The sequence below is a fragment of the Mesoplodon densirostris genome, chromosome 19, assembly GCF_025265405.1.
Source record: "Mesoplodon densirostris isolate mMesDen1 chromosome 19, mMesDen1 primary haplotype, whole genome shotgun sequence".
In the NCBI taxonomy this organism is placed as follows: Eukaryota; Metazoa; Chordata; class Mammalia; order Artiodactyla; family Ziphiidae; genus Mesoplodon; species Mesoplodon densirostris.
This window is the reverse complement of record NC_082679.1, coordinates 18,768,382-18,784,385: the sequence shown is the minus strand read 5'-3', so window position 1 is coordinate 18,784,385 and position 16,004 is coordinate 18,768,382. Positions and strand designations below refer to the sequence as shown.

Sequence of the window (16,004 nt, the reverse complement as noted above, 5' to 3'; positions counted from 1 at the left end):
TTCATTGTCTAACCATACACACAAAAAAACGTTGACCTCTCATCATTTGGGAAACAGAGTAATTCTGTTCGTGGACAGGAAGCTTATTACTTTTTTTTGTTTTTTTTTTAACAAGAGAGATGCTGTACCCAGGCAGAAATACTGTCACAGCTGAGGTCCCCATTCTGTGTTGACTGCCTTGGAGGCGACTCAGCGTCTTGGGGAGCACTCGTGCTCTAGTCTCAGGCCTGGACCATACACCACCTCTGCCCAACCAGGTGACCCTGGGGATGTTATCCTAAGCTAACCCTCCTTTCCCATATGAACCTGGTGAGATTACTGCCCAGCTCATAAATTTTGGGGAGGATTGAATGAGATTATATGTATTAAGCACCGAGCATGTTACTTGGAGCATTGAAGGGCCTGGTTCCTTTCTTCTGCTCATGAAGTCATGAGGTCATCTCAGAAACCCTGTCCTCATTGCAGAAGGAAGAGAGCTGTTTTTCATTCCCATGTTAGGACAGGGAAAGATGAAAAAAGCATCATCCCATCCCAGTCCTACCAAATGCAGCAGACTTTGTTTTTCAGTGCTTTATTAAGAAACATTCTGAGTAAACCACATACCAGTTATTGTTATACTTGATATTTATAACACTGACCCCAAAAGTTACTAAAGGGTCCATTCAGAATTTTCAAGTATTGGATTGTCTTCGGTTTAGTTTAATATTGCAGTACCAGAGTTCCCCCGGCTTTCCTTCCCCCAATACCACCTTTGTGAATGACTGGCTAGAGATGGAAGATGGGACAACAAAACGTTTTCCTCAGGTTCCCAAGTTTCCTCCTGACTATGTGGCATTGAACCCATTTTCCCTTAGAAACATAATTGTATTGGTACTTAGGTACCAAAACTACATGGCAAAGCGGAGGGTAGGAGGGACAACATGGCAGAGGGAAGTACATGGTCTTTGGACTGAAGTACTCAGCACACTACCTGGCACATAGTAGGTACTCAGTAAATGACTGGTAATTATCTGTATACCTCAGTTTTTTTAATCTATAAAATGGCTCTGGTTCTATAAGTTTATTATATTTTGAAAATAAATATGTAGTAATATTCTTCCTTAAGTAGAAGAACTACCCAGATATGTATGTTGATTTTTTAATACAAATCCTATTTTAATACCCAGTCCAGAAATACCCAATATTTCCTTAAATGCTTCAAAAGTATCCTTTTAGAGTTATTTTGTTTATATTAGGAGGTCTAAACATTGCATTTGATTGATAAGTCTCTGTCTCTCTTTAAAATTTTGAAATAGACTTTATAACTTACGGCAGTATATGTCATGAAAATTGCGTAAGTTAAAGGCATACAGCTTGATGAATGGTCACAAAGTAAACCCATCCTTGTAACTCCTCAGACCAAGAAATAAACCATTGCCAGTTCCTCAGCAGCGCCCTCTTCTTGGCCCTTCCACTCACTAACTTCCCCCTATTCCCCACCAGGTAATAATCACCATCTTGACTTCTAACATCATAAATTAGTTTTGCCTGTTTGTGAACTTAATATAAATGAAAGCATACAGTACATATTCTTTTATGTCTACCTTCTTTATGTTATGAATTTATTTTATTTTTGGCTACATTGGGTCTTCATTGATGCGTGCAGGCTCTCTCTAGTTGTGATGAGCAGGGGCTACTCATTGCGGTGGCTTCTCTCGTGGCAGAGCATGGGCTCTAGGCAAGTGGGCTTCAGTAGTTGCAGCTCACGGGCTTCAGTAGTTGCGGCATGTGGGCTCAGTAGTTGTAGCGCATGGGCTTAGTTGCTCCGTGACATGTGGGATCTTCCCGGACCAGGGATTGAACCCGTGTCCCCTGCATTGGCAGGTGGATTCTTAACCACTGCTCTACCAGGCAAGTCCCTATTTCTAGCTTCTTTCACTCAACATCATCGTGTGTAATTCAGTGTAGAACTAATGCATTCCTTTTTATTACTGTATAGTATTCCATTGTGAGCTTGTACCACAATTTATTTTTTTATTGTACTACTGATGGATATTTGGATTATTGCCAGATGTTCCCCCATTGTGAATAACACCATTTGGAATATTCTTTTACATATGTTTTGGTGCATATATGAAATGGTTCCTTTTCCATTGGTTTATACCTAGGAGTGTAATATGTGGGTAATAGGGTGTGCTATGTTCAGGTTTGGTGGATATTGTCAACAGTTATCCAAAATGGTTATACCAGTTTACAGTGGTTGTACCAGTTCATACCCTCATCAACACTTTGTATTATCAGTCTTGAATTTTGATCATTCTGGTAGGTGTGTATGTTGTTGTGGTTCTCATTTGCATTTCCTGATGATTTAAGAGGTTGAGCATCTTTTCATTTGTTAACTGCACATTTCTTTATTGGGTGGTCTGCCTTTTACTGACTGATTTTCAGCAGTTCTTGATGTGTTCTGAATACAAGTTTTTTTGTCTATTATGTATATTGCACATATCTTCTAAACAGTGGCTTGCCTTTCTATTCTCAGTGGTGTCTTTTGAAGAACAGATTTCTAGTTTTAATGTAATCAAATCTATTAATCTTTTTCTTTGTAGTTAGGGCTTCTATGTCTTTATACTCTGAAGTTGATGCTGATTTTTCTAAATAGCCTTGTGAGTAAGGTAGATGATGAAGGGAGGGGTAAAAATGTGTGCTTATAAAATAATGACCCTGATTTTCAGGGATTCACATCAACTGGGTCAAAAAACCTGAGTGCTTATGTGTTAATGATCCTGATTTTCTAATATGACACAAAAAGTAAAAGAAAAATCTTAAAAAAAAAAAAATCCAGGGACTTCCCTGGTGGTCCAGTGGTTAAGACTTTGCCTTCCAGTGCAGGGGCTGCGGGTTCGAACCCTGGTCGGGGAACTAAGATCCCACATGCCTCTCAGCCAAAAAAAAAAACCAAAACATAAAACAGAAGCAATATTGTAACAGATTCAATAAAGACTTTAAAAAATGGTCCACATCAAAAGAAAAAAAAATCCAGAAAGGTTTTAAGCAATGGAAATGACATTTGGAATGACAGTGTTGCCTCCTGTGTGTGGTCAGTCATTGTAAAAAGTCTGGTCTTTATATAAATATAAATATATTACAAACAGTAATAATAATAGCTAACATTTTTTTAGAACATTTTTCATGGACCAGGCAATGTGCTAAGTACTCAATATGTCAGCTCACTTAATCCTCATGATAGCCCAGTACTTAGGAATATTACTACCCCAGTGTTGTAGATATGGAAACAGAGGCTGGAAGGACTGAACAATTTTCCATGGTCTCAGAAGTGGCAGAGCCAGGGCTTGAACCCTTGCTCCTGTCAGCTATGCCGTTCTGCCTGTATCTGCTTGGCCAGAGAAAACTCTTCGTGAGCCATACTGCTGCTGCATGCCAAACCACCTCCAACTTAGTGGTGTGAAACTCTTTTATTTTGCTCAGGGATTCTGTGGGTCAGGAATTCAGAAAGGGCACTATAGGGGTGGCTTGTGTCTGCTCTGTGAGGTCTGGGGCTCGGGAGGGAAGGCTTGAAGGCTGGAGCTGAGACGGCTGGGGTTGCAGGCATCTGAAGGCTCCCTCACCAGTCTGGGGGTTGATGCTGGCTGTCGGCTGGGGCCTCAGCTGGAACACGTACATGATTTCTCCACGTGGACTTTCCAGGTGTGCTAGTTCCAAAAGTGAATGCTTAGGTAAGAAGTAGGCAAAAGTTGTATTACCTTTTATGACCTACCCTTGGAAGTCACATACCATCACTTCCACCATACTTGCAGACTTCTTAAATCTCTTTTAATCTGAAGGCATGTTGAATCGTTAGTCAATTGTGTTGGCTTGGGGAAAATCTCAAGTCTTTGAAAAACTTCAATTTGTTTTAAGGAAAACAGTTTAGCTCATAGTTTAATTTGGAGGGAAAATATGTTTTGTTTGGAAGGAATGAACTAAAGGAGTTTGTTTTTCTCAGTGGCATAAAGAGTTCTTGGGTTCATCACAAAATTTGAAGTGGCTACTTCTGTGGGCCTTAGTTATTTATTCCTTTAAAACCATAGAAAACTAATTGAATGTGGTAAGACAAACCCTATTGCAAAATTTCTACTGCAGTCTTTTCACGTATGTTCAAGTCACACCTCGAATATTGCAGGACATCCACGTTCTGCTTTCCTCTGCCTAACCTCTCAAGACAGTTGTTCCTAATTGAATCAGACCTGGAGTAATGTCCAAGTAAGGCCCCAGGCCAAGGAAATAGGGTAGTTTAACCACATCCTTATCTCTGTGGGGTTCTGGGACTAAAGTAACTGACCCTTTGTCGATGGGAGAAAGCCTGTAGAAAAATTCAGTCCGTTTTTTAGCCAGATTGAGAAACCTTGGGTTTTCCGATGTCAGATGTTTTCCACACCACCAAGCAACTCAATTCTCAGCAGATATTAGCTGAGTGTTCTGCAAATTTAATTCAATGCTGACACTTTTCTACCTGGAGATAGTATCAGATCCCACCAGTGAAGGGCTCAGTCCCACAAGACTGCCGTTACTTCAGATGCCAATCACAAGTCTAGGTTGTTACCTGTGCTTCTGACTGACTGACTATAAATCAGGTTTTAAATCAACTGTAAGTGAGGTTGTCGTGACTCCCTCCTCAGGTGTGATTAATTTGCTAGAGAGGATATTATAAAGGATACAGGTGTACAGCTGGATGAAGGCGTATAGAGGGCAAACTCTGGAGAGGTGGAACTTCCATGCCCTCTCTGGACATGCCACTCTGCCAGCCCTTCCATGTGTTCACCAACCCGGAAGCTCTCTGAACCATCCTTTAGGTTTTTATGGAGAGTTCATTACATAAGCACCATTGATTAAATCATTGGCCTTGATGGTTGACCTCAATCTCCAGTCTCTCCTCTGGACTGAAAGTTCCTACCCTCTAATCACATGGTTGGTTCCTCTGGCAGTCAGCCCCAGTCCTTAGTTTACCTAGGAGCTTTCCAAAAGTCACCTCATTAACATAACAAAAGACTTTACTGCTCTCATCACTTAGGCCATTCCATGGGTTATAGGAGCCCTGTGCCAAGAACTGGGACTAAGACCAAATACATATTATTATAAATCACAATATCACAGGTTTCTGCATTGACTTTCTGTTCTTTTTCTAACTCAACAAAACATGTGATCATGGAATTTACACCTTCATGAACGAATATAGATAATAAAAAAGTAAACTATAATTTCAGAAAATAAGTGCAGCAAAGTGAATAAAACAAGATAGTAGTATAATAGTGGTTTGTTGTAATTTTTTTTAACTAAGAGTATTTGGTTTGCTCCATGGAATTGTATAGGAAAAGTGGAGAAGGAATGAAAATGAGAAAATAATATTTTAGCTAACGGAAATATATTCTTTTTTTTTTTTTTTTTTTTTTTTTCTTTTTTATTTTTTATTTTTTTTTATTTTTTATTTTTTTATTTTTTTTTTATTTTACAAATTTAATCAGTTATACATATACATATGTTCCCATATTCCCTCCCTTTTGCGTCTCCCTCCCACCCTCCCTATCCCACCCTTCCAGGCAGTCACAAAGCACCGAGCTGATCTCCCCGTGCTATGCGGCTGCTTCCCACTAGCTATCTACCCTACGTTTGGTAGTGTATACATGTCCATGCCGCTCTTTCATTTCGTCACAGCTTACCCTTCCCCCTCCCCATATCCTCAAGTCCATGCTCTAGTAGGTCTGTGTCTTTATTCCTGTCTTACTCCTATGTTCTTGATGACATTTTTTTTCTTAAATTCCATATATATGTGTCAGCATACAGTATTTGTCTTTCTCTTTCTGACTTACTTCACTCTGTATGACAGACTCTAGGTCTATCCACCTCATTACAAATAGCTCAATTTCATTTCTTTTTATGGCTGAGTAATATTCCATTGTATATATGTGCCACATCTTCTTTATCCATTCATCCGATGATGGACACTTAGGTTGTTTCCATCTCCGGGCTATTGTGAATAGAGCTGCAATGAACATTTTGGTACATGTCTCTTTTTGAATTATGGTTTTCTCAGGGTATATGCCCAGTAGTGGGATTGCTGGGTCATATGGTAGTTCTATTTGTAGTTTTTTAAGGAACCTCCATACCGTTCTCCATAGTGGCTGTACCAATTCACATTCCCACCAGCAGTGCAAGAGTGTTCCCTTTTTTCCACACCCTCTCCAGCATTTATTGTTTCTAGATTTTTTGATGATGGCCATTCTGACTGGTGTGAGATGATATCTCATTGTAGTTTTGATTTGCATTTCTCTAATGAGTAAAGATGTTGAGCATCCTTTCATGTGTTTGTTGGCAGTCTGTATATCTTCTGTGGAGAAATGTCTATTTAGGTCTTCTGCCCATTTTTTGATTGGGTTGTTTGTTTTTTTGTTATTGAGCTGCATGAGCTGCTTATAAATTTTGGAGATTAATCCTTTGTCAGTTGCTTCATTTGCAAATATTTTCTCCCATTCTGAGGGTTGTCTTTTGGTCTTGTTTATGGTTTCCTTTGCTGTGCAAAAGCTTTTAAGTTTCATTAGGTCCCATGTGTTTATTTTTGTCTTTATTTCCATTTCTCTAGGAGGTGGGTCAAAAAGGATCTTGCTGTGATTTATGTCATAGAGTGTTCTGCCTATGTTTTCCTCTAGGAGTTTGATAGTGTCTGGCCTTACATTTAGGTCTTTAATCCATTTTGAGCTTATTTTTGTGTATGGTGTTAGGGAGTGATCTAATCTCATACTTTTACATGTCCCTGTCCAGTTTTCCCAGCACCACTTATTGAAGAGACTGTCCTTTCTCCACTGTACATTCCTGCCTCCTTTATCAAAGATAAGGTGACCATATGTCCGTGGGTTTATCTCTGGGCTTTCTATCCTGTTCCATTGATCTATCTTTCTGTTATTGTGCCAGTACCATACTGTCTTGATTACTGTAGCCTTGTAGTATAGTCTGAAGTCAGGGAGCCTGATTCCTCCAGCTCCATTTTTCGTTCTCAAGATTGCTTTGGCTATTCGGGGTCTTTTGTGTTTCCATACAAATTGTGAAATTTTTTGTTCTAGTTCTGTGAAAAATGCCATTGGTAGTTTGATAGGGATTGCATTGAATCTGTAGATTGCTTTGGGTAGTAGAGTCATTTTCACAATGTTGATTCTTCCAATCCAAGAACATGGTACATCTCTCCATCTATTTGTATCATCTTTAATTTCTTTCATCAGTGTCTTATAATTTTCTGCATACAGGTCTTTTGTCTCCTTAGGTAGGTTTATTCCTAGATATTTTATTCTTTTTGTTGCAATGGTAAATGGGAGTGTTTCCTTGATTTCACTTTCAGATTTTTCATCATTAGTATATAGGAATGCCAGAGATTTCTGTGCATTAATTTTGTATCCTGCAACTTTACCAAATTCATTGATTAGCTCTAGTAGTTTTCTGGTAGCATCTTTAGGATTCTCTATGTATAGTATCATGTCATCTGCAAACAGTGACAGCTTTACTTCTTCTTTTCCAATTTGTATTCCTTTTATTTCCTTTTCTTCTCTGATTGCTGTGGCTAAAACTTCCAAAACTATGTTGAATAAGAGTGGTGAGAGTGGGCAACCTTGTCTTGTTCCTGATCTTAGTGGAAATGGTTTCAATTTTTCACCATTGAGGACGATGCTGGCTGTGGGTTTGTCATATATGGCCTTTATTATGTTGAGGAAAGTTCCCTCTATGCCTACTTTCTGCAGGGTTTTTATCATAAATGGGTGTTGAATTTTGTCAAAAGCTTTCTCTGCATCTATTGAGATGATCATATGGTTTTTCTCCTTCAGTTTGTTAATATGGTGTATCACGTTGATTGATTTGCGTATATTGAAGAATCCTTGCATTCCTGGAATAAACCCCACTTGATCATGGTGTATGATCCTTTTAATGTGCTGTTGGATTCTGGTTGCTAGTATTTTGTTGAGGATTTTTGCATCTATGTTCATCAGTGATATTGGCCTGTAGTTTTCTTTCTTTGTGACATCCTTGTCTGGTTTTGGTATCAAGGTGATGGTGGCCTCGTAGAATGAGTTTGGGAGTGTTCCTCCCTCTGCTATATTTTGGAAGAGTTTGAGAAGGATAGGTGTTAGCTCTTCTCTAAATGCTTGATAGAATTCGCCTGTGAAGCCATCTGGTCCTGGGCTTTTGTTTGTTGGAAGATTTTTGATCACAGTTTCAATTTCAGTGCTTGTGATTGGTCTGTTCATATTTTCTATTTCTTCCTGATTCAGTCTTGGCAGGTTGTGCATTTCTAAGAATTTGTCCATTTCTTCCAGATTGTCCATTTTATTGGCATAGAGTTGCTTATAGTAATCTCTCATGATCTTTTGTATTTCTGCAGTGTCAGTTGTTACTTCTCCTTTTTCATTTCTAATTCTATTGATTTGAGTCTTCTCCCTTTTTTTCTTGATGAGTCTGGCTAATGGTTTATCAATTTTGTTTATCTTCTCAAAGAACCAGCTTTTAGTTTTATTGATCTTTGCTATCGTTTCCTTCATTTCTTTTTCATTTATTTCTGATCTGATTTTTATGATTTCTTTCCTTCTGCTAACTTTGGGATGTTTTTGTTCTTCTTTCTCTAATTGCTTTAGGTGCAAGGTTAGGTTGTTTATTCGAGATGTTTCCTGTTTCTTAAGGTGGGATTGTATTGCCATAAACTTCCCTCTTAGAACTGCTTTTGCTGCATCCCATAGGTTTTGGGTCGTCGTGTCTCCATTGTCATTTGTTTCTAGGTATTTTTTAATTTCCTCTTTGATTTCTTCAGTGATCACTTCGTTATTAAGTAGTGTATTGTTTAGCCTCCATGTGTTTGTATGTTTTACAGCTCTTTTCCTGTAATTGATATCTAGTCTCATAGCATTGTGGTCAGAAAAGATACTTGATACAATTTCAATTTTCTTAAATTTACCAAGGCTTGATTTGTGACCCAAGATATGATCTATCCTGGAGAATGTTCCATGAGCACTTGAGAAAAATGTGTATTCTGTTGTTTTTGGATGAAATGTCCTGTAAATATCAATTAAGTCCATCTTGTTTAATGTATCATTTAAAGCTTGTGTTTGCTTATTTAGTTTCATTTTGGATGACCTGTCCATTGGTGAAAGTGGGGTGTTAAAGTCCCCTACTATGATTGTGTTACTGTCGATTTCTCCTTTTATGGCTGTTAATAATTCCCTTATGTATTGAGGTGCTCCTATGTTTGGTGCATAAATATTTACAATTGTTATATCTTCTTCTTGGATTGATCCCTTGATCATTATGTAGTGTCCTTCTTTGTCTCTTCTAGTAGTCTTTATTTTAAAGTCTATTTTGTCTGATATGAGAATTGCTACTCCAGCTTTCTTTTGGTTTCCATTTGCATGGAATATCTTTTTCCATCCCCTTACTTTCAGTCTGTATGTGTCTCTAGGTCTGAAGTGGGTCTCTTGTAGACAGCATATATATGGTTCTTGTTTTTGTATCCATTCAGCCAGTCTGTGTCTTTTGGTGGGAGCATTTAGTCCATTTACATTTAAGGTAATTATTGATATGTATGTTCCTATTCCCATTTCCTTAATTGTTTTGGGTTCGTTATTGTAGTTCTTTTCCTTCTGTTGTGTTTCTTGCCTAGAGAAGTTCCTTTAGCATTTGTTGTAAAGCTGGTTTGGTGGTGCTGAACTCTCTCAGCTTTTGCTTGTCTGTAAACGTTTTAATTTCTCCATCAAATCTGAATGAGATCCTTGCTGGGTAGAGTAATCTTGGTTGCAGGTTTTTCTCCTTCATCACTTTAATTATGTCCTGCCACTCCCTTCTGGCTTGTAGAGTTTCTGCTGAGAGATCAGCTGTTATCCTGATGGGGATTCCCTTGTGTGTTATTTGTTGTTTTTGCCTTGCTGCTTTTAATATGATTTCTTTGTGTTTAATTTTTGACAGTTTGATTAATATGTGTCTTGGTGTATTTCTCCTTGGATTTATTCTGTATGGGACTCTCTGTGCCTCCTGGACTTGATTAACTATTTCCTTTCCCATATTAGGGAAGTTTTCAACTATAATCTCTTCAAATATTTTCTCAGTCCCTTTCTTTTTCTCTTCTTCTTCTGGAACCCCTATAATTCGAATGTTGGTGCGTTTAATGTTGTCCCAGAGGTCTCTGAGACTGTCCTCTGTTCTTTTCATTCTTTTTTCTTTATTTTGCTGTGCAGCAGTTATTTCCACTATTTTATCTTCCACCTCACTTATCCGTTCTTCTGCCTCAGTTATTCTGCTATTGATCCCATCTAGAGTATTTTTTATTTCATGTATTGTGTTTTTAATCGATGCTTGATTCATCTTTAGTTCTTCTAGGTCCTTGTTAACTGTTTCTTGCATTTTGTCTATTCTATTTCCAAGATTTTGGATCATCTTTACCAACATTATTCTGAATTCTTTTTCAGGTAGACTGCCTATTACCTCTTCATTTGTTAGGTCTGGTGGGTTTTTATCTTGCTCCTTCTCCTGCTGTGTGTTTTTCTGTCTTCTCATTTTGCTTATGTTACTGTGTTTGGGGTCTCCTTTTTGCAGGCTGCAGGTTTGTAGTTCCCGTTGTTTTTGGTGTCTGTCCCCAGTGGCTAAGGTTGGTTTAGTGGGTTGTGTAGGCTTCTTGGTGGAGGGGACTACTGCCTGTGTTCTGGTGGATGAGGCTGGATCTTGTCTTTCTGGTGGGCAGGTCCACGTCTGGTGGTGTGTTTTGGGGTGTCTGCAGACTTTTTATGATTTTAGGCCACCTCTCTGCTAATGGGTGGCGTTGTGTTCCTGTCTTGCTAGTTGTTTGGCATAGGGTGTCCAGCACTATAGCTTGCTGGTCGTTGAGTGAAGCTGGGTGCTGCTGTTGAGATGGAGATCTCTGGAAGATTTTCGCCGTTTGATATTGTGTGGAGCTGGGAGGTCTCTTGTGGACCAGTGTCCTGAAGTTGGCTCTCCCACCTCAGAGGCACAGCACTGACTCCTGGCTCCTCAATTTGGGATGATTTGTTGTCTATTCCTGTATTCCACAGATGCAGGGTACATTAAGTTGATTGTGGAGCTTTAATCCGCTGCTTCTGAGGCTGCTGGGAGAGGTTTCCCTTTCTCTTCTTTGTTCTCACAGCTCCTCGGTCTCAGCTTTGGATTTGGCCCCGCCTCTGCGTGTAGGTCGCCGGAGGGCGTCTGTTCTTCGCTCAGACAGGACAGGGTTAAAGGAGCAGCCTCTTCGGGGACTCTGGCTCACTCAGGCCGGGCGGGAGGGAGGGGCACGGAGTGCGGGGCGAGCCTGCAGCGGCAGAGGTCGTCGTGACGTTGCAGCAGCCCGAGGCGCGCCGTGCGTTCTCCCAGGGAAGCCACCCCTGGATCCCGGGACCCCGGCAGTGGCGGGCTGCACAGGCTCCCGGAAGGGCGGTGTGGACAGTGACCTGCGCTCGCACACAGGCTTCTTGGCGGCGGCAGCAGCAGCCCCAGCGTCCCACGCCCGTCTCTGGGCTCCGCGCTCTCAGCCGCGACTCGCGCCCGTCCCTGGAGCTCCTTTACGTGGTGCTCTTAATCCCCTCTCCTCGCACACCAGGAAACCAAGAGGGAAGAAATAGTCTCTTGCCTCTTCGGCAGCTCCAGAGTTTTCCCGGACTCCCTCCCGGCTAGCTGTGGTACATTAGCCCCCTTCACGCTGAGTTCTCGCCGCCAGCCCCAGTCCTCTCTCTGCGCTCTGACCGAAGCCCGAGCCTCAGCTTCCAGCGCTGCACGCCCCAGCGGGCGAGCAGACAAGCCTCTCGGGCTGGTGAGTGCCGCTCGGCACCGATCCTCTGTGTGGGGATCTCTCCGCTTTGCCCTACCCAGGTATGTGGGGAGTTTCTTGCCTTTTGGGAGGTCTGGGGTCTTCTGCCAGCGTTCAGTAGGTGTTCTGTAGGAGTTGTTCCACGTGTAGCTGTATTTCTGGTGTATCCGTGGGGAGGAAGGTGATCTCCGCGTCTTACTCTTCCGCCATCTTACCCGGAAGTCGAAATATATTCTTAAAAAGGGAGTAAAAATATATTTTAAGCCACCTTTACATAACTTTGAAGTTGAGGTTCTCTTATAGTATCCCTTCTCTAATCAGTTAAAAATCATTTTAGTAAATGCTTATTCTTATCAGATTGTTCCTACTTTTTCTTTCATACTTAGATCTTTTAATGAATATTCACCATTATAAGTGTACCTTCAGAATAACCTCTGTACCAGGCTAAGGTAGGTACTCATAGAATTAGGACTTGGTTGTTCAGCACACTGCTCTTGCTTTATCTCTCCTTTACTCTCCTTAAAAAAAAATTTTAAGGACTTCATATTAAGGGATATTGATTAACAGCAAATTTTACAGAAATAAGTCTTTGTCCAGTAGAATGAGAGAGAGAAACTTGGAAAGTAAAAAGCTTCATCTATATGCATTTGTTTACTTAGGAAAGCTAATGAAAGTGGTAGATTCTAGGTTAGCTCATAGATTACATTGAATTGTTAGAGCATTTCTGACCATGCATAATATTTCACTGTAAATTTTAGCTTTTCTCAAACTCTAAGGTGTACTTGTCCTCCACACACTCTTCTGAAAATAATTTGAGTGTTTACTTCTGGAATATGTGATTCACTACTTCTATAAATATCCATTATTTATTTTATTTTTTTTAATTTTTGGCCATGCCACACAGCTTGCGGGATCTTAGTTCCCCAACCAGGATTGAACCCGTGCCCCCTGCAGTGGAAAGCGCGGAGTCCTAACCACTAGACCACCAGGGAATTCCCTCCATTATTAATTTAAATGTGCTTATTTCATCATACCTGGTGTCTCCCTAATGTAGTAAACGCTGACAGGTCAAAAGCCTTAAAAATGGCAATGACCCACAGTTCAGGAACATTCTTACCTCTCGGAAAGTAAGAGGGGCAATCAATATGGGGCACACAGGGAGTTTCAAAGGTATACTGGTAATATTCTATATCTTAACTATGAATGTTCATTTTTTCTTTATTATTCTTAAAGATTATGGGGGTGGGGGGGATGGACTTTATCCTACAGAATAATCAGCAATACATATAAATATAGAAATATTTGTTACAGGATTGTTTATAATATTTAAAAGATCAAAAACCTTCTCTGTACTAATAGTAGAATGATTAAGTGATGACACTTTTATAGGGTGGAACATTAAACCCCATTGAAAATGTATAACTTTTAACTTGAGAAAGTACTATGGAACATTGTCAAAAATAGGATTAAAAATCTGTCGTATGCTTCCACTTTTGCTTCAGATCTGTGTATGTACCTTAAAAAGACTGGGAAATTATGCAAGTGATTCTTTAGAATCTGTACTTAACTTGCCTGTATATTGCATTTTTGTATAAGGGATATAGATTATATAGTCAGGGAAATGTTTAAATAAAGACCCCATTTGCTGACCAGTTGAGTTAGGACAGAAATTGGCTTAGCAATTTTAACTAAACATCCAAAAGCAGGGGCTCCCATTTTAGACAATGTACCAAACTAGATAAAGTGAACAACTCTCCCAATGACAATAACTAAAATGCTAGGTAAATATTTAAAACAACGTTTATATATATAGTTCATCTATCAGGGAAACTGAGAAACTACAGAGGTAAAAATCAAAGTAAAGCAGGTGGCCTGTGAGGTAAATGAGCTATGCCTATTAACATGAATGAATCTCAGAAACATTGAGCTAAGACAAAGAAACAAGTCACACAAGAATACATAAAGTGTGATTCTATTTATATGCTCAAAAATATGTGAATAAACAATATGTTAGGGATACATATAGGTAAAACTAAGAAAAAGTAAACAAATCATATAATACAAAATTCAGAGAAGTGATGCCTCTTTTGAGGAGGAACAGGTATGAGATCTTGGAGGAACCCACAAAGAGCTCTTAAGATAGAGGTAATGTTCTCCCTTAAGCAAGTATTATGAACCCAGTGTTTATCATTTTTTTAAATTGCATATATACCTTATACCACTCTTCTACATGTTTCACCAAAAATCATTTTTTCAATCATATATGTAAAGTATTACAAATTCTGTGGGAGAAATGCTGATAAGGAAATGAAGTTAAGTATGTGGATTTTGTGGGTAGTTCAGTTTCTTGTTTGAGGTTTTGATTGGGTAATACATATGTGCACAGATGAACTCTAGAATCAGCTTGTCATAGTTTCCTCTTAAAATAATTCTGTTGCTGTTTGTATTGGGATCATGTTAAGCTTCTAGATTAATTTAGAAAGAATTAACAACTTTATACAAACAAGGTATGGGCCTTTCCATTTTTTCAGGTCATCTATTCTGTCCCTTTAAAGTTTTTTTCATGTATATTTTTGTGTACATTTCTTGTTTTACCTGTGTGTATATCCATACACACATATATGTATGTATTAAGTACACAGATAGTCCTTGGTTTGTGCAATAGCATGGGACTTTAAAAATGACCGTGCAAGCTAGAACCATGCAAAGCCATCTTAATTTATGGTGAAAAATACAATTGTTCAATTACCTTTAAACATGTTTCTTAAAACATTAAAAACTCTTTTCTGTCAGTTATATAGGGAAATGAAAAATACTAAAAGTAATATTAACCTAGTACACTGTAACTTAAAACTTAGAAATATTAAGAATTAAAGTGTTTTATTTCTTGTAAGAAACTTCTCAAGAGTAGTTTGCGCGGTGCTTGCCTTCTCATCGTAGGCCTTACAGCACGGGGTGAGCAGCCTTTCTGTGCGTTGGCCAGTTGTCATACTCCTTTCTAAGTATGGATCAACTTTCAAAGACATTTTATCCTTTGCTCTTGAAATATCATGAAACATCTCCGAGAGTTTCTGTAATATGAAATTTTTCACTGGCATAACCTCCCTGGGGAACAACTTAACTTATTTATGTCGTTACATCTTCATGGAGATCCTCTGGCTGCATATCCCGAGTTTCTTCAGTGGTGGCAGTGTCAGCATTCCTGTGCTCAGCTATTTGTTCTCTAACTCCATTTACATTTGAGTCTAATTTTACTTCCAGTGTTACCACTTTTCTGTTTCTTGCTCTATGTACTTCCATTTTGTTGGCCAGTTCTCTCTTTTGGATTATCCATTTTTGTAAAATGTTACATGGGTTTATCACTGGGATACAAGGAGGCAACGTAACTACATACTTTGCTGTCTGTGAGTGAATTAATAGAAGTGAGTGACTAATCACTGACAGACTTTGAAAGAAATGACATAATTAGTCACTGATCATAAAGCACCTTTGTTTTCATAGTGGACCAAAGAGTTCCCGGTGAACTTTGTACTCTACAGTTACTCACAGTTATTGTACTATGAAATTTGAACAGTGTTGTTAGGAGACTCATTTAACTAAGCCATAGTAACCAAAATCCATGCATATCAGAACCATACACAGCAAGGACTGCCCACATACACACATACTTATTGCTAGGCTTATTCCTATGTATATTTTTTTCCATTGCTCTTATAACTTGGATCTTTTTCTTCCTTTCCTAGCTTTCAGTATTGTTATGTGGGAAAGCTGTTGATCTATATAGGATGTTCGCTTTACACGCTTATTGAATTATCTTATTACTTGTAAAAGTTTTTAATTCCTGTTGGATTGCCAGGTATATAATTGTATTATCTGCAAATAATTTTCTCAACCTTTCCTTTATGATATTTGTACCTCTTCTTTTATTACCTAATTGTACTGACTAGTAGCTCCACAACACTAAGTAATAGTGGGGATAGTGACCATCCTTATTCTTGGGCTCAATGGGAATGATTCTGGTGTTTCCTCAGTAAACTTTATACTAGTTTTGGGGTTGAAAGAGAGATATTTTTGAAGATAGATCGATAGATAGATATTTGTAGAATTATTCACCTACTGTATTTTGGTGAGAAATTTTATTGAGTGTTAACTGGGTTTAAGTATTGTCAGCCTGATCCAAGTGCCT

At 39.0% G+C, this 16,004-nt stretch overlaps 1 protein-coding gene and 1 long non-coding RNA gene across 6 annotated transcripts in view; one reads left to right on the top strand and one right to left on the bottom strand.

Moving 5' to 3' along the window:
- ZNF507 (zinc finger protein 507) overlaps positions 1-16,004 on the top strand; it is a 52,438-nt gene that overhangs the window by 18,206 nt on the left and 18,228 nt on the right. The window lies entirely within an intron of this gene.
- Positions 11,980-16,004, bottom strand: part of LOC132480971 (uncharacterized) — a 196,711-nt gene continuing 192,686 nt past the window's right edge. The window contains exon 4 of the long non-coding RNA XR_009530714.1: positions 11,980-12,052. This is a non-coding gene — a long non-coding RNA (uncharacterized LOC132480971). The remainder of the gene's footprint in view (positions 12,053-16,004) is intronic.